Source organism: Equus caballus, chromosome 19 (assembly GCF_041296265.1).
Source record: "Equus caballus isolate H_3958 breed thoroughbred chromosome 19, TB-T2T, whole genome shotgun sequence".
Taxonomy (NCBI): domain Eukaryota; kingdom Metazoa; phylum Chordata; class Mammalia; order Perissodactyla; family Equidae; genus Equus; species Equus caballus.
Window position 1 is genome coordinate 16,247,990 of NC_091702.1, and position 21,541 is coordinate 16,269,530.

Here is a 21,541-nt window from a genome sequence, read left to right on the forward strand (position 1 = left end):
CTTTAAATGTTTTGGAAAGGATTAGGCGAGACTTTGAATGCATTGCTGTCAATTTAGGTATACATGGACAATGCTAAAGATATGGTGAAAAAATTCTAAAGTATTTACTGTAAGGATTTTCACTCAGATTGCTTTTCATTAGATTATTACTCTACTTCAAAAACCCCCATACAACTGCATATGGCTGTGGTTATTAGAAATCACGCAACTCCAGTCAGTAGGCCGACAGTGAAGATGTACACTCAACTTCACATCAGAACATTTTTGTTTTAACTTAAAGCATATTGTTGTAAGTATGAATGTAGTTTATTAATTATTGCCCACCTGCCAGATTTTTTTTCAATTAACTGACCACTATGAATGTTGATCTTTTCAGAAAAGAGGGTTTCTAAGAAATCAGGAAAAGTAGCAAAACTATGGCTCCAAACGCCATTGTTGTAGGAAAAATGAACCATAATGTTTTCCTAGTCTTTTTTTGTTTTGGGGGAAGATTAGCCCTGAGCTAACATCTGCCGCCAATCCTCCTCTTTTTGCTGAGAAAGTCTGGCCCTGAGCTAACATCCATGCCCATTTTCCTCTACTTTATATGTGGGACGCCTACCACAACATGGCTTGCCAGCAGTGTGTAGGCCCACAGCCAGGATCCAAACCAGCAAGCCCTGGGCCCCCTAAGTGGAACGTGCGAACTTACCTTCTGTGCCACCGGGCCAGCCCCTCCTATTCTTCTTAATTTGATTTATATTGTCATTAGAATGTAAAACAATGTTCAAGGCTAAGTTTGAAGTAAACATTTATTACCATGAAGCAGAAAAATGAATATCAAGGGAAGCAAGTTTTATTGTTTTTTCAAAAAGAGACCAGCAAGTAGTCACAAAAGTTATACAAAATGCAAGAGGAATAAAAATTTTGCCATTATGTACAAGAAGATGTTCCTTTTCACCAGGTTGTTGGAAGATGATAATTTATTCTTTCAGTCAATCAACTTACATGCCAAGCATCGTGCAGGTTACCGGGCTCTCCAAAGAGTTCCTCTCTACTGCGAGGGAAGATCTGGTGCGAGGCATAATAAACAGAAAATTACACTTCTGTGCTTTAAATAAGTTCTACAGTTATAAATGCTACACCAGTGTATTAGTTTCCTATTGCTGCTTTAACAAAGTACCACAAACTTGGTGGCCTAAAACAACACAAATTTACTATCTTAGTATCCTAAAGTTTGGAAGTCCAAAAAGGTGTCAAATAAAGGACCCCTATGACACTGATATCAATCAATCCATTAATCAGCAAATATTTATTAGAGACTTTCTATTTTGAAAGCTCGATAATCGACACTACCTCTGTTATTGTGAAACTTACAGATCTTTAGTACATGAAGCAGATATTAATAAAATGGCCCCCAAAATGTAACATTGTAATTACAACAGAGTAAGATCTGTGAAGATAAATCAAACAGTGCCATGAGAGTAGGGAAACGACCTATTATTGGGGGTCAGGGGAGGCTTCCCTGAGGAAATTAAACTGTAATATGAAGGAATAGTAGGAAATAAACACATAGAGAGGGAAAAGCACATTGAAGACAGAGCAAGGAACATGTAAAAGGCCTAGTGGTGAAGATTTAATTACATTTCAATTTAAGCAATTGAAAGCAGACCAGTGTGGTAGGACACAGAAACCAATAATAATGTAAGATCAGGTTTTATTAAAGTTTTTTGTTAAAACTTTGAAGCATTTGAGTAAGGATCTTGACCTGATTAGACTTGCTTTGTGAACTGATTGCCTTAGTAGAGATGGGTGAAAGTGGATGCAGAGCAACAAGTTCGTAGAACTGCATCATAATAGCCCTAATAGGAGATTATAGTAGATTGTTCTAGGGAGGAGAATGGGGACAAAGGAAAGAGGATAGATGTTAGAGATTTGAAAGAGGTAAGATTAAAAGAACTGCTGATGGAAATGGAAGATGAGAGAAAATGAAGTGTAAACAATAATTTCTAGTATTCTCTCTTGAGAAAGTACCACTTAGTACCACTTAGGGAAGACTGGGTTTGCTGGGAGAGGATAAAGAGTTACTTTTTGGATGTATAGAGATAAAAATAGATTTTCTCTGAATTATGAAGCATTTATGATTCCTGGGATGAGATGGTTGTCTTACTCAAGTAAGAGGCAACAGGAGAGTAGTAATGGCTTGGAACAGAGGGTGTGAAGTGTCCATTCTTCCTCTGCCAAGTGGGGTTTTCCTGGGAATGAGTTGAAGATGGTGGGGAGCATTTCACACACAATGGTACTTGAGAATCATGGATTTATGTAGCAAGAAACATAGAGGTGGAGCATGGATTTGGAAGTGTAACAGGAAGATGAATTGTTCAGACAAATAAAAAATTAGAAAATTTTGGTCTGAAATTAGAATACTATATTTAAATTTCCACAGTGGAGGATATCAACATCAAGGTTTAAGTGTTGGCCATGGATGTAAATGAGCTTCAGCTATTATCTGACAGTGGCTCTGCCTTCTTCCAGCTGTGTGACTTTAGACAAGTGACGTAAATTCTTGGCACTTATGTTTCCTACCTGTAAAATGGAGATAATCACAATAGCTGTCTCACAGCCTTGTGGTGAGTTTTAAACTAATTAATATATAAAATGTGTGGCAATACTTAGAACCTGGTGAATTCGCCATAAATACTATTTTTATTATATATAATAAATGGATTTCTCTTTTCTCTGTGTTTATACTATCATATACTCTGAGTTCAAAAAGATTTTTACCCCAGCGCTTAGCAGAATAAAATAATCCAACCAATTTTAATCCATATTTCCTTTGTGACTCTTTCTCTGAGGGGTAAGAAAATACTGACACTGTTTTTATTAACAACTTAATAGCAGTTTCTCACTTGGACTAGGGTTCTAATGGCTATAAATAACAAAATGATTGTCTACCTATTAGAAGCATTTATTTAGTGTATTTCTATAGGCACAAATTATGGTCTCCTAACTCTGCTGATTTCTTCTCCTTATTGTTATTATAATTATTATAAGTTAGCTGCCACTTGACATTTTCACTATTAAAAGCTTCTTTCTATAGCAAGATCACAATTAGCTGACATTAAGAAGCCTCTCCATATATGAAAAGGGCCCTCTGTAAATAAAAATAGAAAGAAGAAATACCACTGTTGAACAACTTACCACTTCTAAATTATCTACTACTTGCATTATCTAATTTAATCGTTATAAGATACATAAAAGCTAGGTGTTAAGCTGAGGAAACAAATGGCTGGAGACATAAGGCATTTGTCCAATATCACATGGCGACTACGTAGTAGGCACACCATTCAAATTCAGGTGTCTATCTGGTTTCAACATTTGATTTAATTGTTAATAGATTTGTCTTCATTTCAAGAAAAATTAGAGCTATCTGTAGTGGAGTTTAGGTGTAATTTAGGCAAGAGGAAATTTATCTCATTTTATGAAAGATCTTCTAGTAGCATTCAGGTGTTATCAAATGTTCTTCAGGGAAATAAAATGTGCTGTGTTGGAAACACATGGCACACGCATTTGTAGATTTTGTAGTAAGTGCAGTAGAAATTAGGAAAGTTGCAAGTGATATTTTTAGAAGCGCACTTGTGACAGATTAGATTCCTGAAGACTAGAAAGTGGTTGTCATAACACACTTATCGGAAAGGCATTAAGTGATGACAAGTGCACGAACAGAAAATTGGTTAGCTTAACATAAATTAAAGGGGAAACTATATTAGAAAACCAAGTACAGAAACAAATGCTTACAGAGACGTGCCACATTCAAAATGAAAAATAAAATCGCTTCAGTATTGCTTCAAAGCTTATTTTGGTTATCATTTTAAAACACTACTTTCAATCACCTGTGGGATATACACTGACATTTATACTTACACTAGTTTTCCACCTAAAAGCATGCTTTTGCAGTTTCCAATACAGCAGATGTGGTAATGGCTCAAAATAAAGAGGTGGATATAGATATCAGTAGAGATCTTTAAACTAAATACATTAGTACGACTTTGTACTGGGTCTTCTCATAACGATGTTTGGCCATCCAGTTATCTAGTAGGGAAGTGCTAGATGTATAGGTTAATTATTGCTGCATACCCAACCACCCCAAACTCAATGGCTTAACACAAAACTTAACTTATTCTCCTACCTCTGTGGATTCTCGGAGTTTGCTCATATAGGCTATGCTTGGCTGCTGGCTGTGTTGCAGGCTGTGGGTCTGGTTGGGCTTGGCTGGGCCAGCTCTACTTTAGCTATGTTCATCTTAGGGCCCAGGGTGTGGAGCTGGCAGCTACCCAGGTGTACTGGCTAATTTTAGGTGTAAACTTGACTGGGCCACATGGTACCCAAAAATTTAGCCAGTATTATTCTGGGTGTGTCTGTGAAGGTGTTTTCAGATCAGATTAACATTTGAATTAATAGACTAGGTAAACCAGATGACCATCCCTAATGCAGGTGGCCTTCATGCAATCAGCTGGAGGTCTGAATAGAACAAAAGGGCTCACTCTCCTGAGGGTAAGAAAGAACTCCTCTTCCTGACCACCTTCAGCTAGAACATGAGTCGTTTCCTGCCTTTGGACTCCAACCAAAATATCAGCTCTTCTTGAGTCTTGAGGCTGCTGGCTTGCTGACTGCAGATTTTGAGATTTCTCAGCTGTCATAATCATGGGAGCCAATTCCGTATAACACATAACATATACATATCCGATTTGTTCTGTGTCTACAGAGAGCCCTGACTAATATACCCAGGGAAACTCTTCTCAAGAAAACATGAGCTTTCTTAGCTCAGAACTGGCTCACTGATCCTGTCATCTGCTCTCTATTAGCCAGAACAATCACATGTCTAAGCCTAGAGTCAGAAGAGAGAAGGGCACTATACTCATTATGTGTCCATGGCAGGTGTGAAGATTTGGGGCAGTTTATTCATTGTATCTCAATAGAGCCATTTTTTTTTTTTGAGGAAGATTAGCCCTGAGCTAACATCTGCTGCCAATCGTCCTCCTTTTGCTGAGGAAGACTGGCCCTGAGCTAACATCTGTGTCCATCTTCATCTACTTTATATGTGGGACACCTACCACAGCACGGCATGCCAAGCGGTGCTATGTCTGTACCCGGGGTCCGAACCAGCGGGTTGCCAAAGCAGAAGGTGCGAACTTAACTGCTGCGCCACTGGGCCAGTCCCAGAGCCAAAGTTTTAACATGGGAATCCTCATGAGCTTTGATTTAATGTCTCTTTCTTAGTTCCTTTGCTAATCAAGATAATAAAACTAATCACCTGTTGGACTTGTTTTCTTTACATAAAATTTAAGGATCAGACAGACAATTTAGAAAATTGCATTGTAAATGCCATTTTTCTCCAGGATTTAGAAGCTACTCTAAAAATCGCACTTATAAAAATATAACTATAGGGGCTGGCCCCATGGCCAAGTGGTTAAGTTCTTGTGCTCCACTTCGGTGGCCCAGGGTTTCGCCTGTTCAGATGCTGGGCGCAGACATGGCACCACTCATTAGGCAACATTGAGGAGGCATCCCATATGCCACAACTAGAAGGACCCACAACTAAAATATACAACTATGTACTGGAGGGATTTGGGGAGAAAAAAGCAGAAAAAAAGAGAAGATTAGCAACAGTTGTTAGCTCAGCTGGCAATCTTTAAAAGAAAAAAAACCTATAAAATTAAGAGATTTGAGCTGCTTTAGAGGATTAGAATACCTTACATTTGATTTTTATTTTACTAGATATGGTCATTAAACCTGGAAAATTAAATTCTGTATTGACTTTTACTCACTCCTAAAACCTTAAAATATACATGAAGGAAATACTCCAATATGAAAGATATAGATAATAAGAGAGAGAGAGAGAGACAGAGAGATTGAGATAGCAGAAAAAATTTCAAAATCATTCTCAAAAAGAGCAAATACATTGCATATAGAAATAAGTATTATTACATCATGATAAAAGAATATTGAGAGAACAAGAAAGAGATCTTAGAGGTTAAAATATTATGGCAGAAATATAAATTCAATATAAGCCTTGGAAAATAGTTTGAGCAAAGTTTCGGGAAAGTAGAACAACAATAACGAAAGAGATGGAAAGTAGGAAGTCAGAGAAATTAAAGCATGGAGCCAGGACTTCCAATGCCCAACATCTGTCTACTAAGATCTCCAGAAGGCAGGAACACAGCAAACAGAAGGGAAGTCACGGTTCAGTGACTAATACAAGAATATTGTCGCTCCACTCCCCAAATCTCTTGAACTGAAGAATGGGAATTTTATCAAACTTTTAATATAAGAACATCCCAATTCTATTTAAAATGTTCCGTAATGTAGAAAAAGAAAGTAAAAGTTTTTAAATCTTTTTCTATTTAAAAAAACCCACATCTATCCCTAACCATGATTTCTTAAAAAAGAAAAAGATTGATTTACAACTGACACAATTATTATGAGTTAATTGGGCTGAAGTTTGTGTGGAAGAACAGAGTATTAAAAGGCTCTGAGGTGAAAGGAAACACATAGTATAGCATACTTAAAAAAATGACGGTGATAATGTAGCAAGGACAGTATAGGTGGATAACAGATATCAGAGAAAAGTTTGGAAAAATAGGCAGAGATTTTAAAATGCAGTCTTCTGGGCTTGTTAGAAGGTTATGACTAACTTAAATGCAGTAGGATGGCATTGAGAGTTTTGAACAGTGAAAGAAGTGATCAGATATGTTCAATTATGAAATATGTTCAATTATGATAATTTCACCAATTTTGCAATCATAAAGAATTATCTTGGTGTCTAATCACAGGTCACAGAGAAAATGTGTACTTGCTCATAATAATGAATCTGGTAATGGATCATGAGATTTAAATTATGTACAGATAGAACAGGTGATAATCTATACTATATAATTCCACAGACAATACAAACTATTTACCCAAATATGTTATATATTTATCAATACCTATAACATATTTGGTAGGGCAGACATATTAGTGATATCTTCTTATTCTTCTATCCCCTGACTGCAATATGGCTTAGAAGAGACAACACTGTTTTCCAATTTACATTAAAGAGCAAAAGAGTATAAAAAGCCTGTAGATTGTTTTATCAGTTTGTTTTTTTGAGTTAGTTTTCCAAATCCTTCTTTTGATGATCTGGTTCTTGCTCACTTCTCCAGGTTTATCTTCTGCCCTTTTACCCCTGATACACTATGGTCACAAGCTGAAGAGACACTGTTTTTTCTCTTTCACTGTCATTTGCCTGCCACTTACCCTTTATACATTGTGGGTTTTTGGGGGTCAGAGATGATAATTTTTTATTCTATGATTATTTGTGAAACTAGCACATTTTTTGTCAAATACTGTGCTACCCATCAGGGAGAACAAAATATTAAGACAGTTTTGTCTTGATTCTAGTAGTATTGGTTTATAGCAAGTGCTAAATATATATCTCTTGACTGTCTTTTATTATGCACCAAATAAATACTTTTTTTTGTTGCCAGCACACCATCCTTTGACTTCATAGAATGTCATTGAGTATGTGCTGGGCATTCTGTTTTATCTCATTTGATCCCCCCAAAAAATCTCCGAGCTGGATTGTACTAACCACTTTTTTAGAAACTTAGAAACATGTAAATTAGGGTTTAGCAAGCCAACATTACCGGCTTCATAGAGCTAGTGAGTCAAGCAGCCAGGTCTGTCTGCATGAGAGCCCCACCCCTGTTCAGAGGTCACCATCTCTGTCTGGTAGTAACACCACTGCGTCTTAACTTCTCTCTTGCTTCCCTCCCTCCTGCCTATAATTCCTTCTCTTCATAGCATCAAGAATGGTCTTTTTTGTTGTTAATCCACTTTTTTTTTGAGGTTTGAGAAATGTTACTCTAGAGAATCCAATAAGATTCACAGAAGAGAAAGCTATTTTTCAGAAGTATTGACAAAGAGTAAGACTAGACATTATTTTCTAGGCATTTTTTTTTCATCTTAATAAGACAGAGAACTGTAGGGATTTCATTAGATGAATCTCTGTGTTGGATTATTCAGTTATTCAAAGTAGGTCTTAGTGTTTCTTACTCAAAGCCAATAAAATCTTAGCAGTGTCCTGGAAAACAGGAAGAGGAGGGGAAGAAAAGAGAGAAGGAGGAAGGGAGGAAGGAAGAAAACAGAAAGAGAGAGACAAAAGGAAAGGAAGGAGGAAGGAATAAAGGAAGGGGGGATGGAAATAGAAAAAAAGAGTGAAATTTGGGAAATGCTCCATACGAGGTTAAGCAAAAATATCTTTCTTTACTACAGAACTTCTCAGAGACTTTAATGTTCTAATGTGCAGTCTTAAGTTCCAAAAGGAGACATTTTCAATATTTGAAAATAAATACTTTTGAATGACTATTAATTTCAATTTTCTTTTTAACATTTAAAGCTTAATTTTGAGTAGATAGGACTTCATTCCCAGACAAAAGTTAATTTGGTATCTCTTTCTTGTCACAAGATATTTCATAACTTATTTCTCTATCCATAACAGGCAGAATTTTGTTTCCATAACCTTTGCCCTTGGGGTTACACCAATGAATGTTAAATTAAATGGCCAAAAAGACTTCAGATATAATTAATGTTGCTAATCAGTTGACTTTAAGAGAGAAAGCTTACCTTGGATTATCCGGGTAGGCACAAAGCAATCACATGAGCCCATAAAATCAGAAGAGGAAATGAGAGAGATGTGGGAAAAAGGTAAATCAGTGATTTGAAGTATGAGGAGGCCTCGACCTGCCACCTGCTGTTGCTGGCTTGAAGATGGAGGGAATCACACAGAAAGCTTGGGAAGGAAGTGAATCCTGCCAATAGCTAGTGATCTTGGCAAAGGACCTGGAGTCCTAGATTGAGTTGCAGCCCTGCTAACACTTTGATATCAGCCTTGTAAGACACTGAGCAGAGAATCCACCTATGCTAGGCTAGATTTTTGACCTACCAAAACTGTAAGATAATAAATGGGCATAGTTGTAAGCTGCTATATTCGTCATCACTGGTTATGCAGCAATAGAATCTAATATGCTATCTAAATCACTGTTCAATGCTATTGTGGTTTGAGCTGCTGGGATACTTCAATGTTAAGAGATTTAAGCATTAAAAAATGATAAATTTCATTAAATTTAACTGCATGTTTAATCTGAGAAATTATAATAATGATACCATATTTACTTTTAGTGAAAGCATAATCCATGTATGGGTAATATATAAATTTGTCTCTGTTTCTAAAGAGGTTTTGTTTTATAATAGAAAAAGCACTGGAACAGCAACCAAAATATCTGACTTCAAGTCCGGAGTTAGCCATGTGACATTGAGAAATTTCTTGTTTTCTGTGATTGCTACATTTCTTGTATTTAAAATGGGGGTTATACTAGCTCTCTTCTCCTCTCACAGGGTTGTAAAATTCTAATGAGATAATATGTATAAATGCGCTTTGTAAAGTATTAAACATAATGTAAACGTGACATGATTATTGTTAGACTGCTGTTAGTGAAATATTAATGTTTATGTTTTCTTTATTGAGAATACTTTCCATAATCCCACAGTAATTAAGTTTCATAATTTGATATAGCTTTCTCAAAAAGGTAAATGGATTGATGGCTGGGTAAATGGAGAGATAGTTAAAGGTATATGTGTTTGGATTTTTTTAAAAAATCAACCTATTCTAAGGAAGATTTAAATGTATTTAGAAAGTCCTTCTTTCTACATAAATGATTTTAAACGGTAAATATCAATGCAAACGTCTTGTCATTAAATGCCACTGGGTAATTTATACACTTTTTTAAAGCAAAGTTGCTCAAGCAGCAAATTCAAAGTGGCGAGATGCTTTATATCATATATCTGGCATTATTAATCTTGCAGCATCTCCAGGAGATGCTTAAAATAGTATGCCATTAAATCATGGATATACGCAGATGTACACAGTTTTCTGTGGTCCAGGTACTCACAAGTCTAAACTCACAAAGAAAAGATAAAGGCATTAAAAAAGCTCATTGACATAAATAATTGAGGAAAACAGCCATTGCCTGAAGCAGTACAATTATTGGTCAATAGGTCCTTATTAGTTGTCCATGTTATCATCTCTTTACGTCAGTACTTCACTTCTTATCCTTTGATTTAGTAATTCCCTTTTTACACCCTGGACCCTTTGTAGAATTATCTGGTGAGCACACTGACCTAGTAAAGATTCAAAACAATCAATGTACATCTAAAGGTTTTCACTAAATCTTTATTAATTCTGAATTTAAAAAAAGTAGGATTTTTTCTTTTTCAATGGTTTTCAAAATATGCCTATGATGTACATGGATGTGCTTGTCTTTATATGTGCTCTGATTGGGTTTGCTGAGCTTCTTCTATCTGTGGGTTCACAGTTTGCATCAAATTAGGATATTCTTTGGCCATTATTTCTTCAAATGTTTTTTCTTCCCCCTCCGGGGCTATTCCCTTTGTGCTCCATTCTATTACTGCATCTTCAAGCACGTCACTTCACTTTAGCATCTCTTTCGTTTGATTCATTTTTCTATTGGTTATAGCCTATTTTTTTCCTGCTTCTTTGCATACTGAGTAATTTTGTATTGGATCCTAGATGTTAGGAATTTTGCATTGTTAGGTGATGGATTTTGTTTTATTTCTTTAAAGAGGTTTGGACTTTTCTCTGGCATGGAGGTAAGTTACTTTCAGCCAATTTGATTTTTCTGGGACTGCTGTTAAGCATTGTGAGGCTGGCTTCAGAAAAGTCTTTAGTCTATGGCTGATTTGGCCCAACTTCTAAAGTGATACCCATATGTGGACTATCCTTGATGTTCCATAAATTTACGTGTATTTCTGCTTTTGGTAGTTTTTAAGCTCTAGGATTTGTTTCTACTGTTATTATCCTAACCACCTCATGGAATGTCACCCCCATCAGGTACAAACCAGGAAGAAGTAAATATTCAAAGAGACCTCTGTGCGGTTCTCTGAAGCTCTCCCTCTGTGCTGTTGATTCGTCTCATTCTTTCCAAGACTTTTGAGCCACTCTACCTCCTTTAACTTGGACTTCTGGCTCAGCAACTCATTGAGACTTCTTGTTTGCTTTGTTTGGTTTCTCTTTCCCTGCACCACAGCCAGGGAACTGCCTTCAGGTAGTAAACTATGTCAATCTTAAGGCTGGATTATTTTTTTTCCTTTCTCTCAAGGATCACAGTCCTGTTTGGCTGTTGTCTGCTGTCTGAAACCTGGTGTTATGTGTGTGTATAGACATGTTTGTTTTTCTAGTTGTTTATAGTAGCAGGACCATTATCATAGCAGTGCTTTATGGGCAGAAGTGGAAATACCCTCAAAATCATTTAAAAAAAAATAATTCTCCCATCTCTTTCACTGAAAGCATCCATATATCTATATATCATAGACATAAGGATACCTAGCTGCCAGATCTTTGCTTTCAAATACCATTGACCACCAAAATGAACCAGAACTCCTGATTTCATTTATGAGAAAGAGAAAGGAAAAGATGAGCCTAGAAATTCTTTTTACACTAGAGAGTAAAAATGCCAAAAAATGGATGAAGATATGTCAAAATTTTGTAGTTGCCTAAACAGGTCATATAGAAAACATTTGGCAAACACTTCATGAATGTGAGTGAAACACAGATGGGCCAATGCCTTAGGAAGAATGATCTTTCCCAAAATACACAGCTATATTGTAGGAATGATAGAATAAACATAAATTCACCCTAACAAAGCCTAAAACAAAAGTCTTCACAGGAGAGAGAAGATCCACCAATAATTTAACTGCCAGGTGGAAAATTTAACATTCTTCTGATGAAGATAACGAAATCAAGATTCCATACAATATATCACCTACAATATTTCATTGTAGTAAGTAAATAAAACTTACTAGATATGTGAGGAAGCAAAAGAAAGGGGTTTCCATAATCAAAGGAAAAATACCAGTGAAAAGAATAAGATACTCAGATGGCACATTTGTTGAAAGTAGCTGAAAAGGACTTCAAAATAAGTATTATAAATATGTTAAATGGTTTACAGCAAAAGATAACTACAATGGTGAAGAGATAGGGAATTTCAGGAGACATAAGTAATTTGTTTACAAAGTACCAAAAAATAAGTCTTAAAACTAAAAATGTACAATATTTGAAATAAAATTATTGGGTGGACTTATCATTGTTCTTAAAGACTATAAAATGCAAACTAATGTAATCTGCAGCACAGATAGAAAAAATTGAAAGAAATAAACAGCCACAGTAACTAGGGGATCACAACAAGCAGTCTAAAAATACATGTAACTAGTGTTCCAGAAGGAGGAGAGAAAGTGGAAAAAATCATGTTAACACTGCCTAAAAATTTCAGTAGCTTTTTAAAATGTCAACCCACATAGCCAAGTAGAAAGGAAATCCCAAACTGGATAAATACCAAGAAAACCACACCAGGTCACAACATAGTCAAACTTCTAGAAATAAGAGATAAAGAGAACAACTTGAAAGAAACCAGTAAATAAAGACAGAACAAAGCATATAGTGGAGAAACAATAAACAACAGCTAATTCATCAGTAAAGTAGGACAGAAGTAGTGCAGGGCAGAAGGCAATGAAATGACACCTTAAAAATGTTTAAAAACATACACACATTTACATAGAATTTTATATACAGTGAAAGTATTGCTCAAAAAATAAGGTAAAATAAATAAACTTCCAGATAAACAAAATTCAAGAGAATGAGTTGCCAACTGAGCAGCATTGCAAAAGCCACTACAAGAAGTGAATTAGGCTGAAGAAAATGAGACTGAAAATAATTCTTGTATTATATTTGAAGTAGTATATTAATTCAAAGTAGAGGAAAAGTTAAGGAAGAATATTATAATCCCTGAAATAACCACTATAAAACTAACTGAAAGAGTTAATAACAAAATTCCATATAGGAGATAAAATGGAATACTAAAAACAGTCAATTACTTTAAAAGAAGGGGATAGGAGGGGACTGAAACTGGGGACTTGAGGGCTCCTGGCCTGGCGCTCTGCCTCTTCCCTGTGGACTGGACCTGATGGCCCTGAAGCAGAAAATTACCAAAAAAATGGATGGCTGTCTACAAAAATTGAGGCAGAAGATCAGAGTCAGTGTGGTAGGTGAGTTGGACTTTGAGAAAGTGCGGGAGCAACTGGGAAATGCTGTGGTTTAAAAATGATTAAGTGTGGGGCAAGCCTGGTGCACAGTGGTTAAGTTCTCATGTTCTACTTCTTGGAGGCCCAGGGTCCGCTGGTTCGGATCCCGGATGAGGACATGGCATCGCTTGGCACACCATGCTGTGGTAGGCGTCCCACATATAAAGTAGAGGAAGATGGGCACGATGTTAGCTCAGGGCCAGGCTTCCTCAGCAAAAAGAGGAGGATTGGCGGTAGTTAGCTCAGGGCTAATCTTCCTCAAAAAAAAAAAAAAAAAAAAAAATGATTGTGTTTCCAGAAAATGGCTTGGAAGTATATAAAGATGGGAAACTCTTGCGTAAACAGACTATTCAAGGTCACCAGAGTGAGGCTCTAATCTAAGATTTAATCAACTACTATCTGAGTTACATTGGGAAAATTAAGCTCCCAAAGAAGAGGGGTCCTTTCATTGAATTTCAAAATGGTATGTTAAATGCAGCCTCTATTGGAAGAAGCTGCAGCCAAAAAGAACTCAATACAAAGGAAATATAAGACAAAAATTTGTACCAGATCTGTGGAAAGTTTTCAGGAAAAGGCCTCATTTTTCCCTTAGGAGGCCAGATAGCTTTAAAGTCTTTCCTGATGGATAGGAGAAGAGGTATTTCCTGGACCTGTGGAAGATGACAGTTATAAGACCATTTTTCCTTTGGAGACAAAAGTATGGCAGGTGGGAATGACCATGAGATCTTCACAGACCCAAGAACAGTGGACTACACTGTGATGGAGACAGAGAACACACACAAGATCTGTGAAGAGGTCTTGTCCTAGCAGTCCATTTTCCCCTGGGAAGGGGAAGGAGTCCCAGCTCACAAGCCTGAAAGAGTCATTGGGTTGCCAGACCTGGGATCTCCCCTGACATGTTCACCCATCCCCAGCCCAGGCCAGGCTCTCCATACTATTCAGTCATCACATATGGTCTGGACACCGTGTCTTCACTCAGCAGGGAAGTCACCCTTTCACCTTCCTGACACACAATGCCTTCTACCTCCAATGCCAGAGGAGCCAGAAAAGGGAAGAAGAGACTGGTCAAGAATGGCTCAAAGGAATAACTCCAACAAATGATTTTATCTCCCACCCCCAAGTCTAACATGCCCCTGATATGTGAAATCACAGTAAGAATTTTTTTAAAGTTGCTCATGATTTTAGAACAATAAAGAACAAATGTGCTTGAACCTTCCCTCTTCGTGGGTCTTGTGAAAAATGTTAACAGGCATTAATGTTTGGATCCCCCGCATCAATACCAAAAGGGAGATTTGGTGATGAGAAAGAAAAGACAGGACATTTACAAAGATCCAATGCCAGGACGGAAGTTTAAAAGCACTTCCTGGGAGGAAGCTCCCTCCTGAGTGTCAGGTTGATAGGGACTTTGAAACCAAGGGGACTCTGATCATTTGAGCAGTATTAAGCTAAACGACTGGGGACACCTTGTTCTCCAATCCCACTTGTTGTTTGTGAAGCACAGACCTGGGCATGGAGTGCAGACAGGTGGCTGGCCAAGGGACAAGTGACCCCAGGTGGTTTGTACCTCAGCTGGCCTAGGATACAGGTTAGCTCTATGTTCACTACACTTTAAATATCCTGGCTGATTCTTAGTACCCAGGGAGATGGGAGGAACTAGAACCAACAACCTGTGGTTGATCTTTGGCACTGGCACAACAGTGCTTTCCTCGGATGCCAGTTCTGTCCCCACGTTTGGAGAAACTAACTTGGGATGTCACTTTCACCAAAAGAACCTTTTCTTTATTGGACATGACTGGTCTTCTCAAAGGCATTATTGACCTCTAGTTTTTCAGGGATCAGGTAAGAACCTGGATAATTAATAGGAATAGGAAATGTGCTTTATTTCTCTGCAGATCTTTTAATCAAGTGTGTCCACCCAGGCCCTCACCCAGACTTCAGGGTAAGGAGTCGAAATAGTTGTAGTTGGACCTGTGTCCCTCACTCTTCCCTTCCACATTCTGCAAGTTCTTCATGAAAATAGAAAGGAGCTCAAGGGCCTCATCCAGAATATAGTGGAAGAGAGCTTTCCAAGAAAACAGCTCACGTGCCACCTTTCAGTTAGCTGGAAACGTTGGGACCTCCAAACCTTCCATAGTGGCTTCAGTCCACAGTGTGGCCTCTCTGGGAACTCTCCTACCTGAATCCTTGCCAGGGGGAGCCCTGTGCTCTGCATCCCTACCTCCCAGCCCCCAGCCAGGTGCTTTCATCACAGATAAACTTGGTTTCCTCCAAACCTTCGGGCCACTCGGGCTTGTCTTAGCTCAGGATTGGATTGGATGGAAGCAAGAAGAAATGCTGGCCTGTGAAGTCCAGCCCTCTCACCCATGCCCTTTACCACACGCAGGATTGAAGCTTCTCAGTGATGCTCAAGTGCAGTCATCCAGGGCCATGTTTCCTTGTAGAATTTTGCCAATGATACCACAATGGCCTTTCAAAATGAATAGTAGCAAATTAAAGTCATTTTATTGTTTCCCCAAAAAATAAAATAAAATAAATAAAAGAAGGCAGTGAAGGAGGAACAATGGGACAAAGGACAGATGATGAAAAATGGAAGACAAATAGCAAGAAGGTATAATTAAACCCGAACATATCAATAATTACGTTGAATATAAGTGGACTTAATGCTCCAATTGAGTCAAAAATTGCAAAATTGAAGAAATAAGCAAGACTCATCTATATGCAGTTTATAAGAGATGAATTTTAAACACAGAAAAGTTGAAAGTAAAAATATCAGAGAAGATATACTATATAACACAGAGCATAATACAGCTGATATGACTATACTAACAACAGATAAAGTAGACTGCAGGACATGGGGCATTACCAGATATAAGGAATATTCATAATGAGAGAGGAGTTAATTTAACAAGAGGATCTAAAAATATTAAACTTGCATATACCTAATAACAGTTTAACAAAACATGAAGTAATTACTGTCAGAACTAAAGAGAGAACTAGAGAAATCCATCGTTATCGTTGGACACACTGGGATTTTATTTACATACATTTCTAGAACATAAAGTATCTAATCTGAAGGAAATCTCAATAATGATTGCTCTTGGTGGAGGTTTGACTGTAAAGGGACAAATGGTATTTTCTCAGGGTGATGAAAATATTTTTTTTTCTTGATTGGGATGGTGGTTTCACAGGAATCCACATTGTCAAACTCCTTGGGCTATACACCTAAATCTGTGCATTTTATTCCAATTAAATTCTCTCCCAACAAAACCTCAAAGCACTGCCCAATGTTCTACATAATGCCCTCTTGTCACTTACGACATTTAATATTGGATTTTCTACATATTTGTATGTATTCTTTCCCCTGTTGGAATTATAAAGTCTCGCCTGAGTTATTTATTTACTTTGCAATTTTGCAGACTTGCCCAATTTAGATAATCAATAAATATCAATTGAGCAAATAAAAGTGAACTATAAATATGGACTCTAACATTTTAAATAGAATTAACTTTATTTTGTGTTGGAGAGCGAGGCTTGGGAAATGATGCCTCATAGGCTAAATTCAGCCCACAGCTTATTTTTGTATGGCCCACAAACTAGGAATGGTGTTTGCGCTGTAAATGCTTGGAAAAAAACAAAAGAAGAAAATATTATGTGACAAGTGAAAAATTATATGAAATTCAAACTTCAGAGTTCATAAATAAAGTTTTATTATAACATAGGAGGGTAGAAGGATGAGAAACGATGGACCATGCAAACATTGAGCATGATAAAGCTGATATGGTTTTACTAGGATCAGATAAAGTAGGCTTCAGGGCACAGGGTATTACCAGATATAAATAAGGAAAATCAGAAAGGTAAAAGTGGAAAATGCTACTCTAGTGCTGAGAGCGAGCCCAGGAATCTGGATTAAAACAAGCCCCCAAGCCCTGTGTAACAAAAGCTGCCTTAGGTAGAGTAATTGGAATAACAAAATAAGTCCTAACCATGAACCATACAAATAATCAGCTATTTCACAACATGCAAAGTAACAGATGGGGTCATGCAGCAGATTTAGTAAGAGAAGTATATGTGATTATGTGGGCTCCAGGAGTGGATACAGTTTGGAAGGCTGTGAGATAGGGAGAGAACTGGGTTCTGCCTACACAGTTTCAGCAGCTTTGCAAAGATGAGATTTATAAATACTTTATAAATTAAAGAAATTAACTACAGCATCACTAAACTGAAAGTCCCACCTACACTACTTGCACAGTTTTCTATTAATAGTGAGTGAAGCATTAGCTGCCAAGGCCTTGGAATAAATTATTATGGAATTAGAGCTTGCCGAGATGAGTTATTGCCTCTCACATGCACATTACTTGTAGCAAGAAAATACCATATTTGGAGTCAATCTCTTGTAGAGTCCAAAAGCTACACACAGTTACAATGACATAAGAGCTTAGACTTACAGCCTTATTAATATTTTATAGAAACAGGGTGGAGAAGATAAAATGGATAATAATTTAAATAGAGATGAGATGGTTCTTCTGTACTTCTTGATCCTTTTTTGGTCTCTCAGCTATTTCTAAGAGCACAAGCAGGCATTCCTTGTTTTAAAAGAAACTTATGATTCTATGGCATTATTTATTAAGGAGGGACTAACTTCAGCATTGATTCAAGGAAATGGTAATGGCATTGAGTTCTTATTGTCCCCCAGGATGGAAATCAAGAGAGACAACAAACCAAACAGGAGTAGAAAAGTGAAAGTTTATTAGCTTGTGCACAGGAGAGGCACAAGGGAGCCGGTGTGGACAGGAAAGGGGCAAGGTGACCCTCCTTTGGGAATGGGATCATGGGGCTTTTATTAGGCAAGACTGGAGAGGAGGGCCTTGTCATGGTATGTAGGGGCAGGGTTGTGCCTGTGTCTGTGTTGTCATGTAGCATGCTACTGCATGCCACACATGTATCATTAGCAGGTCAGCTCTCCATCTCTGGGTGTGATTTTTACTATCCTAATGGGACTAGGGTCACCTTCAGTGGACTCCTGCATGCTAGGGCGCATGCGTAAGCCCAGGAAAGTCCAGAGGCTGTGGAATGTGGATCTTGCTGGCCTCTATCTGATTCTCCTAGCCTGCCAGAGTGGTTAGAGGCCTTACCTTGCTATGCCAGGGGCCTTCCAGATGGCTTTGTCTCGTTAGGCTGGTTCCTGTCTCAGAAAGATTAAACTCAGAAAATGTTGAGGTCCACACCTAATAAATTGTGATATATCTTGGCAATGTGAGTGACAGGAGGTTTCAGATCAGGATCATCTACCTATAATTAGTATAGTGATTATAGCTCTTACTGGCAAATAAAATCATGGAAATTTCTTAAACAAAAAGGGAATTTTATTACCAGAATATAAGATAAGGGTAATTCACAGTTCACAAGGGCCCCAAGCCTCTAGACCTCAGGAAAAGAACTGGAACCACCACCGTGATGGCTAGCAGGGCTTTCTCTTCAATGACCGCTTTGGGCTCTTTCCTTGCTCAGTCTTGGTGCTGACCAACCTCTTCTCTTAGTTGGAAATGGCTGCTTTTACTTCAAGTTTAGAATCTTATATTGTGGAGGGGTGCCATAATAGAGATTAAATATCTAGATTCCTTGCTAAGGAACTATTTGGCCCAGTTGGTGTCAATCAAGTATCACTCCTAGTCTAACCACAACAAGTCCTGCAGCCCTGCTACTGCGTCCAGAGAAAGGTCTCACTGTTCTAACCTGACAAGTACTCACTAGGCAAACCAGAAAATATAGTAATAAGGCCAAATTGACAAAATATCAGTTGTCTAAAACACTCCCTCATTTGTGAAACAAGAATGTTTTGCTTGTTCTAGTTGTGACACTATAGGATTGCTGAGCAGAAAAATGAAATTATATATGTTAGTAATATTTGCAATGTTTTTGATGTCAATCATATGAACTTCCTCACTATATTTAGAGAATTTCTTTCTTTATCCTTCTGGTTGGGAAGCTAAGTTCCTGCACACATCACAGAAGTTAAAAACACTAGATTCTCACATTCTAAGTCTCCCTCATATCTCAGGCATGAACATGTGACCGAGGTGGGCCACTCAGGGGCATTCACCAGGGACTGCATATGGCATGACATAGAGTTGCCATGAGTCGGTTTTGTGTTGGGCCATGGCAGCCCAGTAGTTGTGTCAGCTCGACCTCCTCCCAGTCAGTGGTGGCAGTGGTGCTGTGGCAGTATTCAGTGTCTGTCACACTGTGGCTTCCCTGACTGGGTCTGAGGATCCTACTTATTACCTTAGCCCATGTTTCTACCAGTTTCAAAGCCTGGCTCTTCCAGCTTCCTGGTGCTTTTGTCTATGCTCTTCAATTGAAACCTATAAGCTCATATATTTTCAATAAATTTATTTTCTGCTTAGGCAGAAAAGATTTAAATCCACTTGAGTTGGTTTCTGTTGCTTGTAACTCAGAATTACCCAATAAAGAAAGACAATACTCATAAAATACAATTCATTAATGCTGAATGTTTGATTTTCATTTATAGCCCTCAGTCAACCAACCTGGACAGCTACTGAGAAAATAACAATAAGAAGATGAGCTTAATATGAATTCATGCGCTTTTAAAATTAACATTTAGATGCATTTGTCAGAATTCATTGCAAGGTCACTAAGGATTTATACACTTAATTGTATATAAATTTTACCTCAATAACAGCAACAAGAAAGCATTGGAAACAAATATTGACCTCTGGTTATAATATGCATGTTGAAGTGTTTATGGGAATATACAGATGTCTGTAACTTTGTCTGAAATGTTTAAAAAAATAAGATAAATTAATTGATGCTTAGAGGGCTGTGTGGATGAATACAGATGAATAGATATATGATAAAGAAAATATAGTAAAATGTTAATTGTAGTGCTATAATAGTGTATATATGAATTTTTACTGTAAAATCCTGTCAACTTTTCTGTATGTTTGAAAATTATTCAATGAAATGTTGGGAAAAAAAATACCTAATGAATCAGCACCTCCTAACATAAAGAGTGCGTTTTCAATTAATATTTCTGTGCACCTGAGAATCTAGGAGAATCTTTATTCCTCCTACTTTCAAGATAGTACTTTACATTATTTTAAGCTCACTTATCTTTAGAGTTTCTAAGTTCAATGTGTACCATGCTCACTGCTTACAACGGGTCATCTTGAATATTTCTTTCAAGTTTTTAATTCCACAATGAGTAGTTACGCATTTTAGAAATACGGGAAAACAAAATCTGAAAATATAAATTATCTGTGTACACCCTACTCAGAGATTTTTGTTGTATGTTCTTTTAGAATTTGCTTTAATAAATGCTCTCTTAAAAGTTAGAAAGACTAAAGAAAACATATGGGAGGCATGTATTATCTTTATCATTTCAAAGATCTGGCCAGAAACCCTGCTTCTTAAAATCCAAATTTATCATTTCCCAGTGGAACCTTATCATGACACATATTTGTTTTTATCCTTCAGATTTCTCTTGACCGATTCCATGGGTATTTTATGTTCTATTGATTTTCTCAGCTAGTACAGTATTGTATGTGTACTTCATAATACAATGCTATTGGATTGTACTATCTCAATAGCTTAGGGACTGAGATGTTTATCAAGTACTGCCTAATAGGCACCACTGAATGGTGCCACAAAAATAATATAATGGAAATAAAACATATCTTAACAAATATAAAACAGGTCATTTTCTTGAATGGTTAATGTAGCTTACTTCTCTGAGCCCCAGATCTCAAACCTTAACAGCTTTAAAAGAAGAAAAATAAATAAATAAAAGAATAAAATGCTTTTAGCATCTCACCCAGTTCATGTCACACACTCAGGAACTATGATAATTGCTCTTAGTAGGTTACTTTTGATTTGAACATTGTTAGTATATTGACAGACTAAAATGTACTAAAAACATTTGTAGTCAAAAGTTTCAACATTTTCCCATATTTTTCACATTATTGATATCTTTGTTAAGCCCCTCGGTTGGTAATACAGTCTTATCTTTAGCTTAGACAAGTTCTGACACCACAAAGCCTGAAATTTCTGAGTCTCAGTAAATGAGACTTTGTCATTTAAGAATTTAGGCTAAAGAACCTCACCTAATGTTTTAGATTCTTTGATAAGACATCGTTCTTTTGCTTTTATCCCAGACTAGTGACTGTGGTACTCCATTTGTGTGTAATGAGTCACTAAAGACAGTAAAAGCTTTGTTCCTGAAACTATATAATATTGTTTATTTTTCTTGTTGAATTAAAGGTCTCCATATTGTTGTATAACAGCCATTGCTAATCTGTTCAAATTATTTGTAAAACTCTCACTTTCCATCAGTTTGCTATATTTTTTT

At 37.1% G+C, this 21,541-nt stretch overlaps 1 pseudogene; it reads left to right on the plus strand.

Moving 5' to 3' along the window:
- The first annotated feature begins 10,683 nt into the window (after positions 1-10,683).
- LOC100063940 (phosphomannomutase 2-like) lies at positions 10,684-13,983 on the plus strand (annotated as a pseudogene).
- Positions 13,984-21,541: the final 7,558 nt, after the last annotated feature.